The sequence below is a fragment of the Nelumbo lutea genome, chromosome 3, assembly GCF_056320005.1.
Source record: "Nelumbo lutea isolate HS-2025 chromosome 3, American lotus-T2T, whole genome shotgun sequence".
Taxonomy (NCBI): Eukaryota; Viridiplantae; Streptophyta; class Magnoliopsida; order Proteales; family Nelumbonaceae; genus Nelumbo; species Nelumbo lutea.
In genome coordinates, this window is record NC_142686.1 from 92,523,136 (window position 1) to 92,538,330 (window position 15,195).

The window sequence follows — 15,195 nt, forward strand, 5'->3', positions numbered from 1 at the left end:
CCCACAACCTCTTGAACTCAAGTGTGTTAAGGCTGGAGGTTCGTACAGGAGCAGCACAAGTTGAATGGGGAGTACATGATTTGATCTCCTATATGAAGGAGAGCATTTTGAGAACCAAAGCTCCCAGTCATGTATGTTTATTCTTTGGAAATCATCTTTTTCATGTCTTTTTTATTTGATCCAGACATTCAAAATAGAAGAATCACAAATAATCATGTTCTAGGATGACTGGGGAAGCCTATTTTCTTGTTGGATTAAGAGGTTATATATAAGTTGAAGTACAACTAATTACAGGAGTGGTTCTTTGGTTTTGTTGTTAGAACTAGGGCGTTTCATGTTTTTGTTGTGTTATGTTGGAGAAAGAACATAAGTTATAGGTGAACTTATTGAGTAGTTCATTCAAAGAATAATATTAATCCCTTTTTTCATAAAAAAGAGAACCAAACAGTATTAAACTATAATCCAAATCAGTGGAAGATTAAAGGTGGTGCTAAGCAAGCCAAATCAATGGGGTCTTTATGTACAGGAGGTCATCTTGTCATTTTCTATTTTCTGTTGCAAATAAAAATAGAATAGAAAGGACATTAGTCCTTAGTGGCATTACAAACTTCACTAGTTCGCTGTTAGATCTTGAATTCTTTAAGTTGAATGATCTTGCAAGGAACATTAAAGAGCTAGTCCCCAGAACTAGATTAGCATTACATAAATAAGCGGGGAGACAAGTGTTTCTAATGAACTAACAAATTTTGCTGCTCATGGAACCCCAGATGAATCCAAGCAAACTACATTTATTGTTGTATCTTTTGGGTACATCCAACTGTAAATATTGGTAACAATTTATATTCTTCTTTATCCTTGGAAGTTTGTTAAAATTGGACTGTAGTCATCAATCATATTATCTGTCCTTGCTAGCTCTTTTAAGTGTGAATTACCTAATTATCAGTAGTAGATAGGCCAGGTGGTCCATTAAGATCAATTCTATTTCATTTAAAACCTCAAAAGTGGGCTAACACAATGACATGGGCTTAAAAGTAAATATGTTGCACTTCTATTTGCCATAGAAGAACACAATAAACAAACTTGGGCTTTGGTTGCTCTTTTGTTTGATTTCTAATGACCCACCACTAGAGAATAAAACCACTACAAGAAAATACGCTTATATCTATGGACAACTGTAGCTACAAATGCAAAAAAACTGTAGCTATAGGTCTATAGCTACAGATATGGTCAAGACATGGTAGCTACAGTCGCGGTGGCTATAGGCAATAGCTACGATTGAACGTATCCGTAGCTACAACTAACCTATAGCTACGGTTTATGCCCGTAGCTAAAGTCTAACCTAAATAATTACATATGCATTTGTAGCTACAGTTTTAAGTTATTCGTAGCTTAAACTATGGATTTATAGTTATGGACCCAAGTTGTTCGTAGCAAAAAGCATCAATCTATAGCCACGGATATTAATTGGCCGTAGCTAGAAAAAAAGTACCTATAACTACGGTTGATGTTGTCAATAGTAGAAGAGCAACAATCTGTAGCTAAAAACCTTTAGCAACGGTTTTCTTCGACTGTAGCTAAAATAGCTTTAGCAAAAGCAGCTTTAATAACGATTTTTGTTGGCTGTAGCGAAAAACATGAAACCTAGATCCTAAATTTTTTTCATTATTTTTTGAAGCCTACTTTCCTGTATTGAATACAAACACAACTAATTCATAATATAAGATGGAAATTGAATTTAAAATTCCAATAAAAGGTTCTTCAATACATGAACTATATCTCAATGTGCTTTAACATCCATGTGTTTGCTACAAATTCAAGTTTCTTGAATACATGAAAACTCAATCCAAAAAAAAAATTATCATGTAAAATTTGATCAAATGTCTCCATCTACACGTGTGAAGTATTCTCCTTTACCATGTTCAACCTATAAGAAAATAATATAAAATAAATTAGAAATCACATTTTTGGAGATATAAAATCATGTATGAAAATTTAATCGAGTATATATGCAATATAAACTTGCCTACTTTCCAAGCCTAATGTTAAACAAATGACAAATGCAAGGATTGAGATCAAACACAGCTTTTATGAATTCCGGATTTTCACTAAACACAACAGCATTTATGAATTCTATGTGGGGCCCAGCCCGAAACACAAGTTGTGTACCGAAATCCCTTCCAAATGGGCACTGATATGGTAGAAGGAAAAGGCAATCCCTAGCATTTCAAGGTGTTTGAAATGAAGGATGATTATAAGATAGCACATACAACCACAGGCTGAGAGACAAAAACCTATAAAGTCATAAGCATTTTATAGATCATTCCTAGGACCTCATAAACCCCATCACAAAGCTAAAACAGAGTAATGAAAGAGATGGAGACAAGTTGAAGCAGAAACAGCTGAGGTAATATCTCAATTCAAGTTCGTAGGTAGGTTGAAGCTGAAACAACTGAGATATAGTTTGTTTGTAGGAAGATCTGGCCACCCTTCATTTGATGTGGCAATCATGGCTCTTTAGCTCAAAGTTCAGATAGAACCCCAATAAACTAACTGTTGGCCACCCTACAAATTGCAGGAAGAGCTGGCCACCCTTACATAATTCCCTTGTAAAAATTATACATATATTAAAGGCCATTCTTGTGGTCCAGCAACAAGTAATTTATATTCAGCTCATTGTTTAACCATATAATATTAGTAATGGTAGAATCAAGCATTCCATGATGTAGAGAAATATCATTGATCAATTCAAGAATCAAATTAGCCCAAGGCAGCCACAGTATTTGAAGATTGAGCTAAGCCCATAAAAATATCATACTTTTTTAAGACATATAGTATAATAGATCTGATAATCAAAGCTCATGTCTTTAAGAGGTGCAGTATTGGCTATAACTGAAACACAGCAGCAAGATATCCATTTAAAACATGTAAGCATCGGGTTGTATTGCATCTTATCCTTTTCTTTTGCATTTTTATCAGTAAGCTATTTTCAGTATAATGAAAAATATGAGAAAATATACACCAGAACATATTCTCAAGGGTACTCTTATGACTGTAAATATACACCAGAACATGTATACAAGGTTCTTTGAGGTGGGAGTTCATTTGCGCAGCTTTGTAGCTGTTAAAGTTCGGCCTGCCCTAGAAGTCTGTTTTGTTAGTTAGCTATAAAGTAAACAGCAAGAAGGAAGAGAGGAAAGAAGAAGGAAGAAAGAGAAAGGAGAAGAGAAAAGGTCTGGTTTGAAATTAGGAAAAAGTCAACCCTAGTTTCGGCCAGACCTGTTATTATATTATTAATGTGATTGGAAAAGACATAAGTGCCCTTATTTAACTAAGAGGCACTCGAACTAACATAATAGTACACATCAGCACTCTCAATAGGTACAAAGACCGAAATACCCCTTCACTAACACTCCCCCTCAAGCTGGTGAGTATATATCATATAATCCCAGCTTGTTACATATGTAGTCCACTCTCCCCTGACTCAAACCTTTTGTAAACAAGTCTGCCCATTGATTTCCTATATTAACATATGCAGTCTCTATCACTCCATTCAGCACCTTCTCTCTCACAAAATGACAGTCAGCTTCGATGTGCTTGGTTCTTTCATGAAACACCGGATTGGAAGAGATATGAACCGCTGCCTGATTGTCACAATAAAGATTCATTGGAGTACTGATGTCATATCTTATCTCCTGTAGAAGGTTCCTTAGCCACACTAATTCACAAGCAGTATGTGCCATGGCCCTATATTCTGCTTCTGCACTGCTTCTTGCCACAACTGTCTGCTTCTTACTTTTCCACGTTACCAGGTTACCCCCCAGGAAGGTGCAATAGCCTGTGGTAGACCGTCTATCAGACATGGAACCTGCCCAATCAGCATCGGTGTATCCTTCTACTTTCAGTTTTCCGCCACTTTTGTACAGTAACCCACGGCCAGGAGCTCCTTTCAAGTACCACACAATCCTTAGCATTGCATTCCAATGTGGGACCAAAGATTTCTGCATGAACTGACTCACCACACTAACCGCAAATGAAATATCTGGCCGAGTAATGGTTAGGTAGTTTAGTTTGCCTACAAGACGTCAGTATCTGCTAGGGTCTTCAAATACTTCACCTATATCACTGCTCAGCCTCGTATTTGTTTCCATAGGTGTCTCAGTCGGTTTAGTACCCAACAAACTTGTTTCTTCCAGTAAATCAAGCACATCCTCTGACACAAATTAATGCCATGCTTAGATCTTGCTACCTCTATGCCCAAAAAGTATTTCAATTTGCCAAGGTCCTTTGTCTGAAAGTGTTCCTGTAGGAATGCCTTCAATCTGCCAATGCCCATTTTATCATTCCCAGTCACAACGATATCATCTACATACACCACCAATAGTATTTTTCCTACTAGAGAGTCATGACTAAAGACAGAATGATCAACTTGACACTGTTTCATACCAAACTTCTTGACCACCTCACTGAACCTACCAAACCATGATCGAGGGGACTAATTAAGTCCATATATAGCCTTCTTAAGTCTACATACCTTACCATCCTCCCCCTGAGCAAGAAACCCTGGTGGTTGCTCCATGTAGACCTCCTCCAGGGAGATGACAACATGAACTGACCCTATCTTAGCAACCGGGGAGAATGTCTCTGTGTAGTCAATGCCATAGGTTTGGGAGTACCCTTTTGCGACCAGCCACGCCTTCAGGCACTCAACACGACCATCTGGCAAGTACTTAACGGTATACACCCACTTACAACCGACAGCCTGCTTCCCAGGAGGAAGAGCGGTGAGGTCCCAAGTGTGATTATGATAGAGGGCAGAGAGCTCTTCTTCCATAGCACGGCACCACTCTGGAGAGGTAAGGGCTTCCTGGACATCCTTAGGAACAACCACTGAGGATAACAAGGAGATGAACTGGCGATGGGAGGTGGAGAGGTGAGTAAGGGAAACAAAATTGGAAATAGGGTGAAGGGCGCAGGTGCATTTACCTTTTCGTAAGGCAATAGGGAGATCAAAGTCAGAGGCTGGTGTCGGATCTGGAGCCGGATCTGTCGACGGTGATGAAGCTGGAGGAGGCATAGCCGGTACACGTGGGCGATGTGTATACATGTGACGGATAGGTGGATGGTCAACGGACGATGGCACCGGAGGCAAAGACGTAGGCACGACTGGAACCAAAGGAGGAGGATCAGCCACAGGAAGGGGAAGAGGAGGAGGTGATGTAGAGGAAGCAGCATCACCGGACCCCACGAAGAACGGAGTAGACTCGAAGAAAGTAACATTAGCACATACCAAAGAACGACGAGAACTGGGATGGTAACACTTGTACCCTTTCTGAGTCCGGGAATAGCCAAGGAAGATACACTTAAGGGATCGTGCATCTAACTTGTCAGTCCCAGGACCCAAATTATGGACGAAACAGACACACCCAAATACCCGAGGAGGAAGCGGAAACGGAGACATGTTGGGGAACAAGACACTAAAAGGAGAACGACCATCAAGAATAGACGTAGGCATCTGATTAATTAAGAAACAAGAGGTGAGCATTGCATCACTCCAAAAGGGTTTGGGAACATTCATGTGGTGCATGAGTGAGTGTGTCGTTTCTAGAAGATGTCGGTTCTTTCTCTCAGCAACCCCATTTTGTTGTGGGGTGTAGGTACATGAAGTTTGGTGTATAATGCCATGTTGGTCCAAGTATTCTTGAAAAGATGAAGACAAGTATTCACGACCATTATCAGAACGGAAAATTTTGATGTGAACGCCAAATTGATTGCGAATCTCAGCATAAAATTTCTGAAAATTGGCAAATAATTCACTTCTTTCTTTTATTAAATAGTCACGTCATTCTTGAAAAGTCATCAACAAAAATAACAAACATCTGAATGAATTAAAGAAAAAGGACTTGACACACGGTTATCAACTTAGAACTAAAGGGAACACGATGGTGTTTTCCAAATTGACACGACTCACAATCTATAACAGAAAGTTGACTCAATGAAGGGACCAAGGACTTCAGCACTTTCAGCGAAAGATGACCAAATCTACAATGCCACTAGAGAGGAGAAATAGATGGTTGAAGGGTCGTTGACGTTCTTCCACCACCATCAAGATAATATAGTCCACCGGCTTCATGCCCTCCACCAATCTTCATCCCCGTCTTGAGATCCTGAAAAACACACATAGAGGGGTAAAATGTAACGGAGCAATTAAGAGACTTGGTCAGCTTACTAGCAAACATAAGATTAAATGGAAGTTTAGGTACATATAAAACAGAGGATAGGGACACAGGGTCTAGGTCAACATTACCAACACCACGAATAGATGATGTGGAGCCATTAGCAAGGGTAACAGATTATGATGTTGAGCAATGAGTGAGAGATGAAGACACACCTGGAGTTCCCGTCATGTGATTGGAGGCTCCAGAGTCAATAATCTAGGGGTTGGGTGTGGATGCCAAACAAGCCATACCTGAGTGTGCAAAGGTAGTTGTGTTCTGCTGTGACGTGGATTGAACAAGCCTTTCATACTCATCACGAGGAACACTCACCATCTCCTTGTCGGGACCATCTGGAGAGGTAGAAGGCATCTGGTCAGCTGACCGGTTCTCCTGTCTAAAGCTGAAACTGGTGTCACTAGTCATGGCATGGTTGGCCCACGTTGAGGGTGGACCATGTAAGTCATAGCAGTAGTTAATAGTATGTCCATCCAAACCACAATGAGTACACCTCCGTGGACCTGAGCCACATCCTCTACCACGAGCTCCCCCTGAATCTCTGCCTCCAGTACGACCACCACCACGGATGTGTAGATCCACCACTACCACTCCGGCCATACACTGGACCACTACTGCCACCACGGCCAGGCTGGGCTCCTCGAGCCCCACTCCTGCCACCTCCTCCTCTCGACACTACAAATGTTGATTTATCTGAGATATTAGAGTTTTCCATAGATCCAATGGAAGTCCTCCGAAGACGAGCAAACGCCTCCTCTAAAGATGGAAGGGCAGATCCTCCTAGTATTTGGGCTCGTACTGATTCATACTCAGACTTCAGTCCCACCGGAAACTGAGTCACATCAAGCTACTCTCTCTGTTGCTGTTGAACCTTGACATCAGAAGTGAGAGGGTGATAGACATTTAGCTCATTACGGATATTTCTCATACTGGCATAGTACTCCTCAAGGCTCTGATTTCCTTGTTGCAGATTGAAGTATTCCTGATACAGTTGATATACCCTAGTTGTATTATCCTAACCAGAATACAATTTCTTAGCATGATCCCACACCTCTTTGGCTTGTCAAGAAACATGAAGTTCACATTGATTCTGGGTTCCATACTGTTCCACAACCATGTGATAATCGGTGCATCTTCCTGTTCCCTGTCTTCATACTCCTGAGAACTAGTGGGGGGTTTCTCATCTCTTATGTGCTTTACCTTCTTCTTCGCCTTCAGAAAAACCTCTACAGACTTGGCCCAAGGGACATAATTCTATCCATTCAGTTTAATGGAGGTCATTTGGGCATTCAGGTAGTCAGTAGATATCATCGCACTAGGTTTACTATCACTGTTATCTGCCATTGCCGAATTCCCTTATCACTGAATCCTGAGCACTACACACTGCACACTGCACACAGACACTTCACCGAAATCTGCACACTGATTTCAGCAATACAAAGGCTGAAAGCTGTACTTGTAACACCACAAACCCTACTCTACAGCTACCGGAAGTTTCACCATTAAATAAACACTACTTCCGTTCGAATCACACACAAACCAGCATAAACCCTAGCATACTGCAATCTAAAAACCCATTATACGATCTGTACCACACCTCTCATGTGTTCCATAACAGAAAATATGCATAAAAAAACTCCTTACCTCATCACCTGAAGGCCAACCACACGAAGGAATGAAACACCACTGCACCACACGCACCAGCCCTACATTAATTAGGGGAGGGATTAGAAACCACAGCAACCAATCACCAACGACACCACCAGAGGCATAGAAACCTCCAAGGTAAGAGGGCGATCACTCCTTTTCAGCCCTTTTCCCAGTCTCCAACCAACAGCTGAGAAATCCAAGAGAAACCCTAGTTCAAATGCGCATAAAACATAATTCTAGCAGGTCTGATTTGTTTGATGTGGCTCTGATACCATGTTAAAGTTCGGCCTGCCCTAGAAGTCTGTTTTGTTTGTTAGCTGTAAAGTAAACAGCAAGAAGGAAGAGAGGAAAGAAGAAGGAAGAAAGAGGAAGGAGAAGAGAAAAGGTCTGGTTCGAAATTAGGAAAAAGTCAACCCTAGTTTCGGCCAGACCTGTTATTATATTATTAATGTGATTGGAAAAGACATAAGTGCCCTTATTTAAGTAAGAGGCACTCGAACTAACATAATAGTACACATCAGCACTCTCAACAGGTACAAAGACCGAAATACCCCTTCACTAACAGTAGCTTTTGTATGTTGTGTGATTTTTTCTTTTCAGGACAACCTAGACATGCTGCCTTCTCTATGTTTAGATACTTTATTATGAGCTATGTACAGTTAAAAGATACCCTTTAAGAGGGTCAAAGAATAAAAAAAAATGGAAGAACACTCTGCTAGGAGCTCAAGCTTCATGTCGTCGAGGTTGCTTTGGGAATTCTGGTGCACCATGTCTCACAGGTGCAAAATGGGTCCCTCCCCCTCTCTGTTGCTCAGCTCTCTGGTTCCTTTGGTAAAGAAACCTTCAAGGGTCTCTGCGGGTGTCCTTGGGACTCCTTGCCAAAGGGAAGAGGTGCAAGCCACATTTCCATTGCCATTCCTCCTCAGTGTCAAGCATCAAGAATTCCGCTGGTTGGGTTTTGTCATAATTCTAAACTTTCCCATTTGAAAGGGAGTTAAGTTCTAAAATGGTTCACGTGTTTGATTGCATGACCTGTCCTTGGGTGATCTACTCAGAATACGCTGTCCACACTAGATTCAGGCCCCTATTAATTTCTTCCCTTGCATTTATTTATCTCAGAATTCAGTGTGTGTTGAATAAAGCAGGAAAATGGCGACATTGGAATAGGATGCCAACTTACTTGATTACTGCAACTACCACCTGCTTTTCTAGACAATTTTAGCTCACAACATAGACCTTTCTTCATTATTAATCTGAACTGATATTTCTTGACGGTGGGTTCCCTTCTACTTGCTTGCAACAATGTGTTGGTGTTGGTTGGGCAATGGGGGGAGGGAGGGAGAATCAATTCCAGAATTCCTTCTATTTCACGTGAAGGCTAGCCTGCATTCAACACCATACTCTTTGATTTAGGTGTTGGCTACCAGCCCTAGCAGGACCACCAATCATTACATGTAGGCCTAAATGGTAGTGGCATGATAAGCCAATGGGCACGTAGTAACGTGTCTGAACACTGAGAAGAAAGGTCCTCTGTAAAGAAAATGGTAAGGTTTAACCTCTTTGGTTGGGTGGTGCTCTGTTCCTTATTACTATTTGATGATGTTGAGGTTCAACAATTTATCAATCCAGTTCCTTCACCAAAATTAAAAGAAAAAAGAAAACAGAATAAACAATAAAAGCTTTCTATTTAAATACAGAAGTGTGAATAAATGTTTGCAATTTTCAGATGGATAGAAAAGGATACCAGAATATTTGCTTGTATCTCTGATCTTTGAAGATCTTTTCCATTGCAACTATATGAGATTGCAGTTTCTAGATTATTGGATTTGATCATCCTTTCACATTTAGCCAGATATAGTACAATTGGGGTTGCACATTGGCTTCAAGATTATTGGATTTGATCAAAGACGGCTTCTCACTCTGAATTTCTAGCAACATATCAGAGAGAGCTATGACATGGTCACTGGACAGGATCATACCCCTTGCCTTTAGCACGGAGAAGGATCTATTGAGGTTGCTCCCATATCATTAGAGAAGCTCAAACGGAATGGTATTAAACCCGATTGAAGGTTCAGAAGCCTCCTTACTGAAGTTGTAAGGCAAAGATTGGGCAGTTAGGTCGGCAATGTGACCAGGAGAGATGCCATGTGACCTGTCTTTGTATAAACAAAAAGTGCATCCACCTCTAGATTGTTGGCTAAGATCACAATTCTACCCTCATCAAACAGGTCCATACCCATCAAGCATCAAAGCAGCAGGAGCACTTCAACAATAATGATTACAAATAAAATAACAGATTACCACACCATAAAATCAACAAGAACCATGGGACTTGTTTTCCCCAAATTTTTTGCACATGATACTGACAATAAGAAAAATCTGTTTATTTCAGCAACCAGCTAGCCTTCAGTTCAAAATTCGTTTGTAATGGTAATTGGTGGTGCACTTATTTATTAAAAAAAGAATAAAATACAAATATACACTACAAACTTGACATTTTCTTCTATAAAGCATGAATTATTGGGAACTAACCTAAGTTTTATTCCTCCCTAAGCTAAAGTAATGCTGATTTACTCAATAAGGTACACACACCAAATAAAGTTTGTTGATTCCTTCCCTGGTGGGAATATTCTAATGTCTGTTTAAAGTCATATCTGATGTAACTATGGAACAGATAACAGAGTAGAGCAACTCTATAAATTATGTAAAAATTATGTCAATATTCAGTCCACCCCACCCAAGACCCTTGATAGCCATGACCAACATAGGGTAATGGCCCTTGACAGAGTAGCCCAAATGAAGCTCTCACTAGAGAAAAGACCTTAATGTCCACTTCAGAGAGAGTATATGCCATGAAAGAAATATTGACATTTTTTCAGATAAAAACCCATTCACATTTCAAGTCAATCAGATACATGCTTATTAAAGAAGCTAGAAGGGATTCAATCGAAAGCTTTTAGAAAGCTTCAATTCCTATCCATCTTTTTCCTGTAAGGCTGTACGAGTTTCTGCACGATAATATGCCTCATTGACCATGTATTTTTTCGTCCATGAAACTTTACTCCCCCTATCCCCATCTTAGCAGCAGACTTGAATATCTCCTTTGAAATCCTGTCTGCAAATGAAGCAGAGATGTCTGGGAATTCCCATAGCTTCATGGTGTTTCTCTTCCCTCCACTACCTTTCAATTCTCAGGCTGACACTTCTCAATACTGTCAATTCTTTCTCTAGGTACTGACCCATTGTAGACTCACCAAAAAGCATCTGCCTGTTGTCTAATTGCTTCAGAAACATCCGCCACTTTAACTCTGGTGGGTGTAGGGTATTAAATCATTGACTCAAGAAGCTGAGAGGCAACAATTACAGGCTTGTTTAGCTGTCTGCATAACTTGACTATATTTTGTTGGGCTGATGAGACTTGCTCCAATGGGATCTGAGCACCTAGATCTCTTCTTGCCACCGTGGTTCCATCTGATATCTGAATGATCACTTCCAAGTTCTTCAAGGAGTCTATACTCTCTATCTTTTCAATGACAACAAGTTCACTACAGAAAAACAATTGGACTTTCCAATATCATAACCAGAAGCACAATACATTTGCAGATTTCCCTAAGCCTGTCTTTGGATTTGGGTGATGGAAATGGAAATGCAGGATTTAAGTGAAGAATCAGCAGGTTTTGGAATGACTAGACCTCTAAAGATTAGCAAATCTGGTGTGGTCAAATTCATTGCCACGTAGCAGACCAGGAGCATTCATATCAAAGCCTTTAAATAGGCTAGCTGTAGAGTTTGGTGCCCATCAGAGTTTTGACAATCCAAAGCTTCATAAGCCTATTTGAAAATTTTCAATGGACTCAAGTGACATTGGAATTTGTTAAGGAAATCAGAATTTGATTAGTACAAGTTCAGAATAAACAATTTTTTATCATTAATTGTCAGTCATTAATGATAGATTAGCTAGTACTAATCTCACATCCATGGACATCCAAGAACCACCAAAACTGATATGGAGCATCAGTGGACCGACTTGGATTTCTCAACAAAGAAACAATAACATGTCTCTGTAGGGTTGGACCCACACAAAATAAGGCATGTGATAAGGGGTTTGGTTTCTTTGTACAGCAAAAAGGGTTTATGTTAGGGGATAAATGGCCTTGCAAAACAAGCAAGTCCAACTGTCAAGGTTTGATAGTTTCGAAGGGTGCACCACTAAACTTATTTCCTCTGATGCTCTAACTGATTAAGTTTTCTTTTGAATGCAGGTTGACATTTTGGTTGTCAAATTCAGTTGTCAAGGTTTGATAGTTTCTAGGGCCATATGTTTTGTTAAATGGAAGGACATCAAGTCCAACTGCCTCAACTACGTCCTTTTTTTGTCCCCTTGGAGCTTTGGCTTACACTAAATCACTTCTTACTGGCACTCTAATTGGTCCTTGATGCATATGACCAAACCATTTCTATTTTTTTTTTTTTTTTTTGAAAGGTAAGGCAAAATTTTATTAATTCGGATACATTCAGGTTCTTAAATTCAGGAGATACAGACACCCAAGAAATCAGCTTGCCTGTTGCCTCCTCATCAGTACTGTTTGTCTTGTTGCAAAAGACTCACCTATTCCTCTCTGACTAGATTACCCAAAGAACAGCCATAGGAATTGTCTTCCATATTAATTTTCCTTTTTTCTTCAGGCCTGAAATCTCCCAGCTAAATAGAAGGTCTTTAACTAAACTTGGCATGACCCAGCAAATTCCAGCAGCCCTGAGAAAATGATCCCACACTCTAGAGGAGATAGGACAGTGGATACAAAGCTGGTCTTTGGATTCAGGCAATACTCCACAAAGACCACACAACAGAATGTTGCCCTGTATAGGACCTTGTTCGTGAGGGAAGCACTGATTCTTCTGAATATATTGGCATCAAGTCCAGCTAAAGCAAGGGCTGCTAAAATATAATGGCACAAAGAAAAAAGTGCAGATGGAGGTTGAAATTGTCGAATTAACTTGGGTGTTCAAGTTGAGAGTTTTCAATTACATTACATCATCACATTCTTTTGTTTTCTTCAACAGATTGCTAAACCACAAACTTATGCATTCTCCCAATGGCAATAATGGCGGCAACCAAATGCTAAAGCATCCCTCACAGAGGTGAGAAGTAAAGCAGCAATAATAAATCCGATCTCAGACCAATTAAACCAAAGCATGAAAATACACGAAAAAAAATCAACTAAACTAATAGGAACAAATTATCTTGCCTTTCCAAATGCCACAAATAGATAAATCCACTTTCAACCTCTGCAGACAAATAAATCCACCTTCAACCAAGCCTAAAGCCTGTTCAAGCACAATAACACACTTAGTACAATTAACCATTAGCCATGTTTGAGGGAATAAGGAAAATGAGAAGCAACGTGCGGCTGTATCTTACCACAACTCTTCCGGCGGCAATGGTGCCGTAATGCCGATTCTCACAAGAAGGACACTCGGTTCCAAAAAGAAAGATAGAGACAGTGGTATTAGCAAGCTGGAGATCGTTTGAGCGAGATAAAGTGAGAAAGAAGGGGGAGTGACCACAACTCTTCCGGCGGCAATGGTGTCGTAATGCCACTAGAGAGATAGAGAGAGGACAGAATGAAAGAGAAGGGGACGATTCTTGATGTTGCAGGCCTAATAAAATCGATTCTTGATGATAGAGTGAAAGAGAAGGGGATGATGGAGAAAATCCGAGTATGGGCGTTCGTTCGAGTGAGAGCGGGGGAGATCTTGCAGCTCGATCAAGCGATTCTTGAGAGTAAGAGAGAAGGGGACAATGGAAAATTTGACTACACTGGGAGTGAAGATTTCCCAAGGGTGATAATGGACTAAGCGCCAATGTTTTGTAACTGATGACGGTTCGACCATATTTGCTATTAATTATACATTTATTTAAACAATGAAATTAATTTTTAATGATTAGTTTTGATTAATTAAAAAACAGTTAATATTTATTTATTTATGTTTGGGAGATTATTATTATCATTTTTTAATGTAATTATGAAATTATTAATAATTTAATCATTAATTGTTATTGTTATTCATTAGTAATGAACTAATAATTTATTAATTATTAATCATATTCAATTTATTTATTTTAATTATTTCTTAATTACTAATTTTCTATTAATAGTAATTAATAAATAATAAATATTTCTTAATTATTAATTTCCATGCATTAATTACATGAATTTCTAATCATGACTAACATTTTATTATTTTTATCTTTTTATTAAAATATTTATTACTTTATTATTTTTTATCTTTTCGATACAATACACTTTGGCTAGGGCTTAACCCTAAATTTTGGGGCTCTAATGAGGGCCCGAGCCTCGGCTAGGGCTTAAACACAAAATCAAGGTCTATGAGCAAAAATTTTCAACTCGCTAAAATGATCACCCTTGTTTTTATGGCAAAAATAGCAAGGCAAAGTACTTTAAAACACATAGGTAGCAAAAAAGTTACCCAAGACCAATTCATTAGTTCTTGGGTTAGACCAGTTTGGTTGATGGTTTTGGCTTTTTTTTTTTTTTGGAGAAAATAGGGTTAGGTGTATGATCAAATTGGTTAAGCGTTGGGTCATGGTTTAACAATAATCTGACTAGCTAGTCTTGTTTGGTTAGTGATGCAGCATGATCTGGGTACTCCTACCTGGTTGAAACTTGACTCCTAGCTGTGACAGACGACACCTGAGATGAAGAGGAACGTGAAGGATTCCTAGGGAGCTCTCCCGGCGGGACCACTCCGATGGCTAAGTTATAACTCTAAGGAAAACTCAAGGAAAACACAGAGAATTAAGAGTGTTGAAAGTGCTAGCTTCAATACCTTTGCTTTGTGAGGGTCTAGGTCCTCTTATACCAGAGCTCAGTCACATCAGGCATAATCGCCACTGCCCTAGCCGTTACTGCCAGGGCTAGGTGGTAGGTGCAGGCTGCTGCTGCAGGGTACGAAAGCGTGCCATGCTTTTTAGAGATGGCAGGCACAACGCCGCCTAGCAAGGGATGCGGGCACTGCCACCGGATCCGGTAGGTACGGATGTCAGGCGGATCTCTCCTGCAGATTGCCGAGCTACTTTGCATCGAACCGCCTGGGGCTGGTTTTCCTTGCACCGAGGTGTCGAGGTGCTCCCATTGGAGGCGAGCCTTCAGCAAGTACGAACAAGAGTCTCGACGATGCTGTCCCGAGGTGTTTCTCCCTCGAGACACTTAGCCAAAAGCCGGGGTGCTCCCTTCTTAGGAAGGGAGAGCTCGGAGCCCCTTAGGAGGAGCTCAAGTCCCTTTGCATGGGG

The 15,195-nt window shown here is 40.1% G+C and overlaps 1 long non-coding RNA gene across 1 annotated transcript; it reads right to left on the reverse strand.

Annotated features, from left to right (window-relative positions):
- Window positions 1-1,718: 1,718 nt before the first annotated feature.
- On the reverse strand, window positions 1,719-13,752 carry LOC148866879 (uncharacterized). Its single transcript, XR_016109202.1, has 3 exons — window positions 13,303-13,752; window positions 13,130-13,208; window positions 1,719-1,924 (listed from the first exon to the last, which is right to left on the reverse strand). It is a non-coding gene; the product is annotated as an uncharacterized LOC148866879 (long non-coding RNA).
- Window positions 13,753-15,195: the final 1,443 nt, after the last annotated feature.